This window comes from Corvus cornix, chromosome 3, assembly GCF_000738735.6.
Source record: "Corvus cornix cornix isolate S_Up_H32 chromosome 3, ASM73873v5, whole genome shotgun sequence".
In the NCBI taxonomy this organism is placed as follows: Eukaryota; Metazoa; Chordata; class Aves; order Passeriformes; family Corvidae; genus Corvus; species Corvus cornix.
Genome location: NC_047056.1, coordinates 99,525,384 through 99,538,877, shown reverse-complemented (window position 1 = coordinate 99,538,877; position 13,494 = coordinate 99,525,384). Strand labels below are relative to the sequence as shown.

The following is a 13,494-nucleotide window of genomic DNA, read 5'->3' as shown; positions in this document are numbered from 1 at the left end:
CTTATCTTCAACATTTTCATCAGAGCCTCATGTATTCAATCTACTGTGGATGCAAAAGAACCTCATTTGGTTGGGTGGCTGGTTTATAGACAAACAGTTTCTTTGATTACAAGTTGTTGTAAAGCAACTTGTTAATGTCAATTTCTCTTTAGACCTTTAACAATGTAATCTACAACTTGTGTTACTTAATATTTTTAAAGACATTTTTAATGTGGTTAAATGCGGCAAATGGAGGTACCAGTCAGGAGCACTGTGGTCTTTATCATAACAAGTAACGTAGGTTTCTCATAAATGGAAATCCAGCAGTGGTTTACATTCCTAAGAGCGTGAGACAGGTAGGCAGATTTCCTGCATGGGGGCAAGGGAACACTAATTCCTGATCCTCCTAATTCATACCAGCTGATTTAACTGCATGGCCTGATCTGCTGAGATTTTGCTGTGTTATACACAGCTGTTACTGCACAGCTGTGAGGGGAAACCTAGATTTGATTACAGAGCTTATGTTGCTTTGTCACCATATGAATTAGTCTGCCATTGGATAAAACTAAAAAACCTCTTCTTTCAGTGGAAGAAAAAAATGTAACAGAATCATTTGTTACTTTAAATTGTGAACAGTGTCTGGATGCTGTATGGGAAACTCAAGGAGCCACTTGTAGTAGGTGATACAGGCAAGACTGTACAAGGTTTGCTTCCTACATTACTGGAGTATCCCAGAAATGATGATGCCTATACCTTTAACTAAGGAATGCACCAGGTACTTTTAATTTTCTGTCAGAAAAATGCCACTTACAGCTTTCTGTTTGACAGTCTGAATAGAAACTAATGCGAATTACTCCTCTCCCACCTAAGCGTTTTTCTTCAGGCAATGAAATGTGTCTCATGGAGCCCCGGGAAGACTGAAGATTAAGTGCTGTACAATAGAGTGCAGCTGGTACCAGCTGGCCTCAGGACTGGAGAATGTCAGTGTTTTAGTGGGGGTATGTGTGTATGTACAACTAATCATAGTACTTGTATTTGCCTGCATAGCCCCAGGTTTGGGATTTAGTTTCTGTATTGCAGAGGGACCCATTGGCTGACAGTCCTAGTTAGAGGGTCACCTGCATTGTTCCACAAGCATCTTAACATTGGAGTCAAACTTCAAATACCTATATGTGATGTAAATATGGATTCAAGTGGATTTGGTATTGGAAAAGCACTTAGGTATTGTACAAAATATTTTTGTCTATTATCTAAATTTGTTCACTGACCTAGGTTTCCTTCTTCTCCCTTCCCTGCTTGCTGTCCTGCAGATTTCATGAGTGTACAGATAGGAAAAACATTATTCCTCTCCTTCCTGCATTCCCTACCCTCTAATATAGCTCCTCAGTCTCTCAAGCCTCTCTAAAAATTGCTTAAACAAGTAAGAGACAACTAAATTTTTTATACTGCTATCAGTTCAGTAGCTGTGCACTGGGTATACAGGCTTCCTTACCCTTTGAAGCAAGGAGTGTTTTTTGATAATCTTTTGCATTCTCCAAAGCACTTTTGCCTTTCATGGTAGCTGTTACTGGGCTATTCTGGGGTTCTGTTTTGTTTTGATAGACATGCAGTTCCTTGTACTGTTCCTAAGCCCATGTACGTAAGTTGTTTGAACATGGTAATGTAAAGACAGATTAGAATTTGAGTAAACAAACTTTGGCTTGTTTTTATTTAAACAAAATTTGATTAGAGAAAGTTTGGTTGTAACTGGTCTGGTATCTGTGGAGGTACTTCCTGGTCATACCTTTTGTGGGATTTTGGAACGTTAGTCCTCGATAAGTTCTCTTATGCTCCTAGCCAGAGTCAGGACTGACTAATGCCTTGTTCCCCTTTGCCTTCACTCCTTACTGTGGGGGTTTGACAAACAATGGGAGATGTGGCAAAGGAGGTGTGGTGGAGATTTGATGGTTTTACCTTAGAAATCTCAGAGCCAAAAAGTCTTGATCATCTGAGTAAGCTGTTTCTCTTGGCATGTTAATTGTGGCACTTAGTTTGTCAGTCAGGTGTTTAATAATGCTGAATGACATGATTTTTCTGATGCTTACCTAGAAATCAGACTTGTATTCTGAGGACTGTGAGTTGAAACACTGACTAGCACCAGGCAGTGATTCTCTGTACGCTGGAGATTTGATGATTATAAAAATAACCCTGTAAATGGATGTCTGTCTTCAATCACTTGAGAAGTAAGCACTTGTTGAAATTAACAGCTGTGAAGGAATTTCCTAGTAATCCTTATGAACTTCTTCTGAAAGTATTTGCTCTAAGTAGCTATTGCAAGCTCACCCACTTTGATAACTTCCTGTAACACTCCTGGCTGCGCCTGAATAGAACTCAATGTATGACTTAAAACAGTAAAAGTATAAGTTGAAAAATAACTTTATATGTTATCCTTCCTATAATTGGAATGTTTGAATAGAAAGGCCTTTAATGAGCTTGTATTTTGTAATTACAGGAATGGAGTGAAAAGAGAACTACAATTTTCTCACCTGTAGTGCCTATCACTTTTTGCTGTACCTTTAATAAAGGTTAAATAAATATATTTAATCTTTGGGGAGTGTGTGTGTCCCTATAGATGTATAGGGAGGAAGAAAGATAGGAATCATCCAGTGTCTGCAGATTTGCAAAGGTTGATGCTTAAGTAGAGAGGCTGAAAAATATAATAAATAGCAATGCATGGGCATTTTTGAAGTGTTGTAGTCTTCACAGCTGGTTTGGTACAAAAAAGACATATGCTGCCTTAATGCAACTAGAAAAAATTCTGATTATATACTTTGTATTTCCAGAGAGAAGAGTCTAAATCAGTCTGTTTGTTAAATCCCCACCCCATTTTGAAATTTTATTTTATTTTTCACTTGATTGCTGATGTTACTTAACAGAGTTCTCAGGAGAACGGGGATTTTAAATGATGCCATTGGCATATAAAACCTCTTCCATCACACTTGAAAATTCAGGTGAAAAAAAAGTTTGGACTTCTGTTGTATGAAGTAGCTACACTTTATGTTGGTGTTTACCTGAAGGAGGGTTCTCCTACTTCCTACACTGTGTGCTTGGTTTCTGTAAGCATATAGAGGACAACCCCTTCTTGGAAGGAAGCAGTAGTGTAAAATTGCCTGGGTGTGTTAGAAATCTGTTGTGATGGAGTAGCTTTTTGGCTTGCATAGATTTTTTTTTTAAATTTTTTTTTTTAATCTTTGTGCTCAAAGTGAAGCTGAGCACAATCAATCAATCAAAACAAAATTGATAAAGTCATGGTTTTGGGCTCTGTTTGTTTGATAATCTCTGAAAGCTGTAGCATCTATACAGATACTTCTTCAAGGCACATTACTCTGCCTGTCATGCTGCCAAGCAACTTGGCTGTTAGCAAATGAGCTCTGAGTCATAGTATCATTGCTGCATGGTTTATTACCTCAACAAACTATTGATGTCAAATAAATCAGGGTCCCTACAAAATGAAGTGGCAGAATAAATTGTACCGAGAAGATTTCAGTGAAAGCTGTGTTCTTCTTCAGCTCCTGGCAAAGATAGCTGCTAATAAGAGTTGATTAAAAATTCTGGTTGCATGGCATTGAATGAATTGAGCCAGTAGTGTTTGGGATAGAGAGATTACATGCAAGGGTACCATGTACTATAGTAAATTTTCTTCTCTAAGAGCATACTTATGCATCTTTTTTTATTCTTTGGTGAAATATCTTGCATTTGAGACAAATTTCACTTTAGTTATGACTAGCTCAGCAAACAATAATTTCATTGTTCTTAATGAAACTGCTGGCTGTAAGTTAGGCAAGTCAGTTTTGCCTGCAGAACTGCAAGTGATGGTATATAAAGTGTCTGGGTTGGAGCTAAAAGATCATGGCCCTTGATACCAATGCACAGCAAACTGCAAAAAATTCTATTTGTAGGGGTTTTTTTTCTGTAAGGGAAGGTGGATGTGAATAAAGAGCATTGATATTTAAAAAATACAAACATCTTAATTTTAAAATCCAGTGTCTCAATTAAAGATGTTAAGTATCATATAGCTTTTAAAGCTGATCAGTTTTGCAGATCAAATGTCTTTACTGGAAGTTAAAGACAAGATCACAGAATCATAGAATAGCTGAGGAGGGGAAGTGTTTCTAACTTCCAGCCTGCCTGTTCAAAGCAGGATCAGCTAGAGCAGGTTGCTCTGTGAAACCCAAGTCTTAGTACTGTCATGATCCTGAATAATTCCAGTTGTCATAAGCATGCTAGCCATTTCCTTTTGGTGTCTTACTTCAATGTCTATTATAGCTTAAAATTTATTTGAGGTGACTTCATGCAGCTTAGTTTTCTCATCTGATCTGAACTTGCATGAAAACTTTTTATGCTTTAATTTTCCCTCACCCAGCAATTGTCCAGGTTTGGTATTATTAACTTAAATTTATCAGGCTCATTTCAATTTAAAGTGAAATAAACTAGCTGTGATTGAGACAGTTAATTTGGTAGGAGGAGATCATGTTAGGCACCAAGTAGTAGCATGTCTTTCTATCCTTTTCTCTAAGACGTAGCATCAATAATAAAAAGAGGGGTGAGGGCAAATGAAACAAAGACTATGCCAAGAAAAAGTACAGAAGTTTTGTGTCTTTAAGTCAGTAGAAACAGGTGAAAGCCAGGCTGAGTAATCAAGAAATGTCAAAGGGAGTATTCGACACTGCAAGTTGGTTTTATTTTGAATTAAATTTTCAGTTATGTTTGAAGGCAAGTGTTCTTCCAGTATTCAAGCAAGAAATCCCTTATTTTCTTCTTGACAAAGATGATGAAGGATCTTGAGGAGAAGCCATATGAGGAGTGGTTGAGGTTACTTGGTCTGTTCAAGCCTGGAGAAGAGAAGACTGAGGGGAAACCTCACTGCAGTTATAATTTCCTTGCGACAGGAAGAGGAGGGGCAGGCACTGATCTGTTCTCTGTGGTGACCAGGGACAGAACCTGAGAGAATGGCCTGTGAGTTGTTAGGGAAGGTTTAGGTTGAATATTAGAAAAAGGTTCTTCACCCAGAGGGTGGTTGGGCACTGGAACAGGCTCCCCAGGGCAGTGGTCACAGCACCAAGCCTGACATAGTTCAAGAAGCATTTGGACAATATTCTCAGGCCCATGGTGTGACTCTTAGGGATGGTCCTGTGCAGGGCCAGGAGTTGGACTTGATGATCCTTGTAGGTCCTTTTCAACTCACCGTATTCTGTGATGCTATGAGAAGGTATGCAATTGATTTACTTGTACTCTCTTCAGTATCAACAAATTGCTTGCAGGAGGGCTATGTGCAAGAAATCCAATTCCCTTATGTATCAGTTGACATTGTTTTTAGCTGAGAAGCTTACTGTTTTAAAACAGTAAATTTCAAACTTTCTGTTTAAAAGTTGCATTGGATTATGTTGGAAGAGAAGTGTGTAAATAAAGACAGGTACTGTAAATTGCTCTGTGATTTCTATCTTAAATCTGAACTTTTGGTGTTCTTTTTTCTATTTTAGGAAATTTTAGCTGTGTGGCAGGTTTGCTGTGTGTTTACATCTGGTAAGAAGATGCAAGTACCTTAGACAATGTAGCATGGTGTTAATCTTCAAAACTGGATAATACTGAAATAAAAAATGCTTAGTATAGCCAAGTGCTAAGCAGTTCTTGCAGTCATTACTCATCACAGGCACAACAGGAACTGTGAAGTCAGTAGGCTTGCAAAAGGAAGCTCTGGGTAATTTGGTGTGTGATTACTTAGAGTGAATAATCTGTTTTATTAATAGATCACACCACATGGTAATGCACAATGCATACAAGTAATGCACCATTTTAAGTAAGAGTCGCATGGGTAGCTTTCTTTTTCTTTGTATTCTGCTCTTTCTAGGAGTGTCCGTTTTAAATCCTGTATCCTGGAAACTCTTTTAAGTGTCAGGCTTTTCAGCTCATCAGGGCTTTCCTCTTTGCTTCTTCCCTCTACCATAGTATACATTTGTGATACCATGTTTAATATATGCTGTGTCATCAACCATGTGCCGAATCACTGTCTTCTGACTTTGATACGGAGTGCTATTTTTGGTGGTAGGTGTTTCTGTAGAGAGCTTTTTGTCTTCAAATAATATTAATCTCTTGAATGCTTTAAGGACATCTTGTGAGGTGTAAATGAGGTGGTATGCGTACAGTGAGATTGAATAGTAAGATTTTACCATTTCCATACTTAAGATGCATAGATATCAACTAAAAGTTGGTAAATGTATTATAACAAAAGAAAAACCTATAGAGATATCTTTTTATTTTTTTTTTTCCTGCAAGATGGAAGGAGATCTCATTGATCGGCAGTATCCACTTCTCTCCAGTTGTAATGAAACAAGAGTCCAGGCTCCTCTGGATCTCTTTTTCTGCATGACCATAGTGCTCTGAAAAGCTGACCAGTACATGCTGTAGGCACATTCTTCTGCAGAGAGACGACATTTATGTAAAACTATAGTTTTGAGGGTGTTGGTTTTCAGTTGTCCTGACTGCAGTAGGTTCACTGAAAGATTTCCTTTAGAAATTTATGTAAGCAATGTGATTGTGATTACCTAAAGAGCTGTCCCCACAGTAAGTTTTACCATTTTATGTGATAACAAAATTAAAATTCAGTCTACGGGACCATGATGTGGTACATTCTATTACTGTACCCGAGGGATCTTTCCAGAAGGGTGTGAGGGCCTCACTACCAAGCTGCTATCAGAGGTGCAGTCAGAAGCCAATGGCTTCATCAATCCTAGCTGCTGGAGAGCAGAATAACGGCTTTTGCTGTGTTTTACATGAATGTCCGAAGTATCAACATCCGTATCCAGATAGGGTATCTCCAAACTGAAAAAGGTAAGGCTTTCAAGTGTGAGAACAAAACTTGATTCATGGGTGGCTTCTGAAAAATGTGTTAAAATAAAGCTTTATTCTGATGTTGGTTTGATGTGAAGTATAGGGCTTTTGGAGGCTGGTTAGTTTCTCTGGTATTTTTTCCATACTTCCTGTTTGGGCAATTAGTATATGTGACACAATCTGTATAAATAGAAGAAGGGTCTAAATAAAGCAGCCTATGACATCTAGAAGCAGAATGTTTAGTTTGTTGCACTAGCTATGTTTTGCTATTCATATAACTATTCAGTGCATTTTTCAAAGATCCTGCAAAAGTGTTCCCTCTGCAGTGCAGAAGTGCAGTTACCTCAGGAATATGAAATGACTTCTGGTCTTAAACATTATCGTCTTATGAACAAGAATTGAAATACGAGGTACAACATAAACTCAAACACACAAATATCAGATGCAGTCCCTGACCAGTTCTTATGGTAGAAGAAATCTTTTCGCTGGATGTAGTAAACCCCTTATGTTTTAGCAGTTAATAATAATGAAAAGAGGTAAGTGATGCTTTCTGAAACTGGTAAAATGGGCAATGGTAGAAGGAATGCCAGTGTTTGCTAATACATCAGTTCCTTACAGGCATCACCACTTTGTGTTTATGAGCAGAATCAATGAAGAAATAAAATAATTCTTAATCTTTTAAATCATCTGCTGTAGGTGTTAACTGATGTAAGAACATCCATTATTCAGTATAATTCTTGTAAACTTATTCTTCAGATCAGTAGTGATAGGCATTTGTTTAAAGTATATTATCAGAATGGTAATGACCTGCTGTGTGCTTGTGTTCATTGTGAAATGAAGCTATTATCTATCCATGCTGTATTTCTCCAGTGTTTCATAATCACATATTGGATTTTCTTTCCTTACTCTCTCGTAGAGTGAAAATATGTGATCAATCAGAAAAAAGCTTCTGTTTCTTAATTGTGCTTTTTCTCCGTCTTCTGCAAACACATGGGAACATTGTGACACTGTCCAGTTTGTTCTGGATACACTGCCTCAGTTTTCATGCCACAGGACATGAAAAGTGGTGACATATGTTTGCAATGGCATTTGGTCAAGTCACTGAGCAGATAGATACCTGAGCAACCTGTCACTTTCCTTTCCCCTCCCTGACTGTGAAAATTCTTGCTCTGTTCCTGTCTGACTCTGTGTGTTAAGAACTGTAGTAGGTAGTGATTAACAGGTAACTCATGCAAATTGTGGCTCATTATGCATTTGAGAGAAGATGGAGTGGGAAAGAGGAGACCAAACAACCCAAACAGAATAACTGGTACTTGAATTATGGACTTTGTGTATTTATGGTTGTCCTGACCCGTTCCCTTATACTTGAGTAATCAAACATTGTCATTGTGTAACTTCAGCAGACAATCCTTGAACTATCAGTGTGCTCAGTTAAGGATTTTCTGTTAAAGGGAATCTTTTGCAAATGGAAATATTGATTCATTTTGCCAGAGAAGTTCAAGATACTCTATCTCTGAGAGCCTGAGGGATTCCAGAATAGGACTCCTGCCAGATGCATGCTGGTTGGTGGATTCTTTAGATGCCAAGAAATCTCAGGAGGCAGAGGGAGAAAATGGATGGTAGCCTCAGTTCAGCCAGACAGTTCTCATTAAAGGCTCAGCAGTGAGCCTTCCCCTGCAGCAACTGATTGCTTAGTCTGCTCTGTCAGCATATTATTTTCTAATGGCGAAGTTCTGAGCTTGGAGTTCTGGGTTGACTCATACGGGAGCAAGTCCTGGTTTTGTGATGCACATTTTCTGAAGTAATCTCTTGTGTTAGTTGTAACAGCCTGAAAAGTGTTTGCAGAATTTGAGATTGGGAGGTTCTTTCCAACCTCAACCAGAGATCACCCTCCAAGCAGGGTTCAAGCAGGGGAACCAGTTGTCCAAAACTATGTCCAGATGGCTTTTGAATATCTCTAAGGTGGGAGAGTTGTCCTAGGGAACTGAACTGTGTTTCCTGCTGTGTGGAGAGCACCTTCTGTGTTTGAGTTTGTGCCTATTGCCTCTGGGCACATTCCTGTCACTGGGCGCCATGGAAAAAGCCTGGCTCCATCCTCTATGTAGCCTCCCTTCAAGTATTTACACACATTGGTGAGATCTCCCTGAGCCTTCTCTTCTCCAGGCTGAACACTCCCAGCTCTCTGTCTTTCCATATAAGAAGAATGCTTCTGTCCCTTATCTTAGTGGCGCTTTATTGGATTCTCTCCAGTATGTCCATGCCTCCCTTGTACTGGAAAACACAGCACTGGACCCAACATTCCACATGTGGCCTCACCAGTGCCCAACAGAGAAGATGGGATGCTACCCTCGACCTGCTGGCAACACTTTGCCTAATGTAGCCTGGAATGCCATTAGTCTTTGTGGTAAGAGCGTACAGCTGGCTTCTGTATGAAATAGGCTGTTTTATAAGTACAAGGAACATTCCTTCTGGAAAGTAAACACCAGAGTGTTTTTCTTTAAGAAAAGCTATTAAGCTACTTAAGTCTAGCGGCTTCAAAGCAATCCCAATTTACTTTTGTAGAAGTGTTTCTAGCTGTGTTATTTATTTGCCTGATTTCTGCATCTGAAGCTATACTGGTATTAGTATGTTTGATTTTGCTTTTATTATTTTAATTCTAAAGCAATACCTGAAAACACTTGCAGATTTCCAAAGATCAGGTCACCTTTTTAGTATTAATGGGGTTAAAGAGTTGTGCTCAGTGGCTCGATGTCCTAATGGAGAGCCGTGATGGGTGGTGTCCCTTGGAGGTCTGTACTGGGACCAGTGCTAAGGGATTGAGTGCACTCTCAGCAAGTTTGCCGATGACATCAAACTGTGGTGTAGCCAACACTGCTGGAGGGAAGGGTTGCCATCCAGAGGGACCTGGACAGGCTTGAGAGGTGGGCCTGTGCAGACCTCATGAGGTTCAACAAGGAAAAATGCAAGGACCTGCACCTGGGTCGGGGCAATGCCATGCAAGTACAGGCTGGGTGGAGAGTGGATCGAGAGTAGCCTTGAGAAGGACTCAGGGATGTTGTGTGATGAGATGCTCAGCATGAGCTGGCAATGTGTGCTTTCAGCCCAGAAAGCCAATCATATCCTGGGTTGCATCACAAGAAGCGAGTCAAGGAGCAGGTCAAGGAGCTGATTCTGCTCCTATGGGACCCTACCTGGAATGCTGCATTCAGGTCTGGGGTCCCCAGCATAAAGACATCAGACTGTTGAAGCAAGTCCAGAGGACCATGAAGGTGATCAGAAGGCTGGAGAACTCTATAAAGCCAGGCTGAGAGAGATGAAGCTGTTCAGCCTGGAGAAGAGAAGGCTTCAGGGAGACCTTAGGGCACCTTCCAGTACTTAAAGTGGGGGCCAGCAGGATAGCAAGGGACTGTTTGCAGGGGCACAAAATGATAGGACAAGAAGAAATGGCTTTAAGCTGAAAGAGCAGAGGTTTAGATTAGATACAAGAAAGAAATACTTCCCTGTAAGGGTGATGAGGTCCTGGAACAGTTCCAGAGAAGTTGTGGATGCCCCATCCCAAAAGTGTTCAAGGCCAGGCTGGATGGAGTGCTGAGCAATCTGGTCTAGTGAAAGGTGTGCCTGTCCATGGCAGGAGGATTGGAACTAGGTGATCCTTATGGTCCCTTCTAATCCAAGGCATTCTGTGATCCTATGAATTGTTCTTCCACAATTCAGTCCCTTTCTGGTTCCTTTTGATTCTTAAAAATGGAAGAACATCATGGGCCATATGTGGTTGGTTTCATTTGATTTGTTTTCAATTCTTTAATGAATGGAAGCTAATGCTATGCTTGTGCATTTGAAATTGGCTGATTGAACCAATCATCTTGGGCATAAATTTGACTTCTTTAAAGATAATTTTCTTTGCATGTCATGAAAATTGGAAGCTAAGTGAGGAGAGTACTGATCACTCTAAATTCATGATGCTTTCAAAGCCTTTCACCCATGTGTTGTGGACTTGATGTGTCCTGCAGGCCAAACTTTGCCATTCTTTTGTACGCTCAGGATTCCCTTTCAGTAGCTGGACCTAATGGTTGCAGTTCTTGTGAACTGGTGCAACTCCTTGCTGTTTTCCTTCTGCTTGCCTCTCCTGCCTCTATGTAGAACATTGTGTCGTGCCTTGACCTTTTGTGTGTGAACTACCCTACCTTTCCCTGCTTTTCAGTGTGAAGGGTGTGTGTTACGGTACGGATACTGCAACATGATGGATCAGACAACGAGGCCCGTGGAAAGAAATATAATGGACCAATTCTTGATAGATATTTCAGAGAGATGTTTATTTCTCCAGCCGCATGGCCGGGGCTCTGCCGAGGAACTGTTCAATCATGGGACCAAGGGTCCTTCTGCCTGTGCAGGGAACACAAACCAACCAATGGGAACGAGGCTGAGCAGGGGCAGGGAAACCCCGTGTCTGTCCCCCAGGGCCCCTCTCCCAGGGCTACATGGTAGGGGGAGGGCCCCAACATTCCACCCGTTTATTTTTAACAAAAAGAAATTTAAAACTTAACATTGAAAACAACTGGATAAACATGAGATAACAAGGACAGTTTCAAAACAAAACAAGCCACCCTCCTGAGTCTTTAAATACCCAAACAGATTCTCCGGAACATCTTAAGGCTGACAGAAGGGAGACAGGACTCCCCAGGCATGCTTTGTGGGGAAACTGAGGCAGGAGAGGGTTTAATTTCTTCCCTCCCTCTTTTCATCCCCCCCTCGGCATCGGAGAGGAGTTGTAGGGAAAGGGAATTGTATAGGGAAGCCATGGGGTGAAAAGTGGATTAGGAATAAACTGGGGATGGGGTAAACATAGGAAGGGGTACATACTGGGTATAGGGTAAAAGGGGAAAGTAGGTTGTTGTGGGTAGGGAAGCTGCTGGAATGGATATTGTTTATAATTTTGTCCATAAAGGCTGCCTTTGACTGGAATACCCCCAGGCCCAGTAACATTTGCTGCTTGTAACCCTTTTTTACCTTGCACAATTTTGAACACCACCACCTTTCTATTTCCCAAGCTTGGGATGCATTTTTCAGGGCTATTCTTTTTAATAGCAGTTCTATGAACGAATATGTCTTGCTGGTTGTCACATCTTGTTATAAAACCATAACTTTGTTTAACATTATACCATTTTACTATTCCTAAAACCTTAGCTACGGTGATTTTTTCCTTTTTCAGAGTGGCTGCTGTTTTCTGTCTCGCTGTGTTCCTGGTTTCGGTTTCGCTTTAGTTTTCGCTTGCTCCCGCGTTGTGGAGCTGTCGGGGCTGCTCGTGCCTGCGCGCTCTTCCCGGGGTCGCATTCGGGGCTGTGCGGGCCGCCGCTCATCTCCCCGCGTGCCTCCACTTCTGCTCTCAGCTGCGCTGCCGCTGCCTGGCACCGCACCCACATCTCCGAGCAGCAGCCCCCTTGTGCCCCGCTCCAGCATGCGTCTCGGCTAGGTGCACCTCCGCTCCGCTGGCCGCTGCTTGCATGCTGCTCCTCTCGGTCAGGCGTTCCCGGGGCTCGCTCCACCACGCGCTGCGCGGGGCCGGGCGGGCACCGCTGGGTCACGCCGCTCCTGCCATGCCTCGCTCTGCTGCCAACACTGCAGCTTGCACTCCTCCGCCTGTGCACGGGAACTGCCTCGCTGCTGCTCGCAGAGCGCTTGGTCCACGTGGCCGCACAGTCCCCGAGGCAGGCTTCCCTTCACCAGGACACAGCTGACATTGCTCAACAGTCTCGGTCATTAAATAATATGAAAATATTCTTCCATCGGCATATATTTTGACTCAAAAACTAACTGTGTCCAAACGGTCTTCCAAAAGTCTTTGGTAAGAATTAAATCCCAAGAAACATAGAAAAAGTTCTTAAACAACCACGCCAGGAAGTTGTTCAGTTCCTTTTGAGCTTGAATTAAGCTAAAGTTTACAAATCGTTGTTCAAGAATCTTCTCAAGTTTAAGATAAATGTCCATATGTGGCTCTGAGAACCAAGAGTCTTTCCATGGTTCCTCCATAGTTTAGATATGGAATAGCAAAACAAAAACAAGAAGAGAAATCCAGAGTTTCTAGGGTTTACTCACAAATCAGTTACTGTCCTTAGGGACTGGGGATTGTTTTGCTTTCGTTATCCACCGTTTGTTACAGTATGGATACTGCAACACGATGTATCAGACAACGAGGCCCGTGGAAAGAAATATAATGGACTGATTCTTGATAGGTGTTTCAGAGAGATGTTTATTTCTCCAGCCACATGGCCGGGGCTCTGCCCAGGAACTGCTCAATCATGGGGCCCGAGGGTCCTTCTGCCCGCGCAGGGAACACAAACCAACCAATGGGAACGAGGCTGAGCAGGGGCAGGGAAATGCCGTGCCTCCCCCCAGGGCCCCTCTCCCAGGGCTACATGGCAGGGGGAGGGCCCCAACAGGTGTGTTCATTTCTTTTTTTTTAAATTTGAACTGGTGATATTTATCTGGCTGTTTTGTACTTCATGCTCTTGTGTTTTTCTGTATCTGCTCAAGTCTGGGCAGAGGAAGGCCTTTTAAGCTTGAGATAGGATAGAATTTTCTGTATGTCTCTTTCAGGCTTTTGTGTTGGATGATATTAATTAGAGAGCCTGCTACTTCCACATTATTTTA

At 41.6% G+C, this 13,494-nt stretch overlaps 1 protein-coding gene across 2 annotated transcripts in view; it reads left to right on the top strand.

Moving 5' to 3' along the window:
• The window catches only part of MBOAT2 (membrane bound O-acyltransferase domain containing 2), a 96,011-nt gene that overhangs the window by 22,227 nt on the left and 60,290 nt on the right, over positions 1-13,494 (top strand). The gene's annotated exons all lie outside the window — the stretch shown is intronic.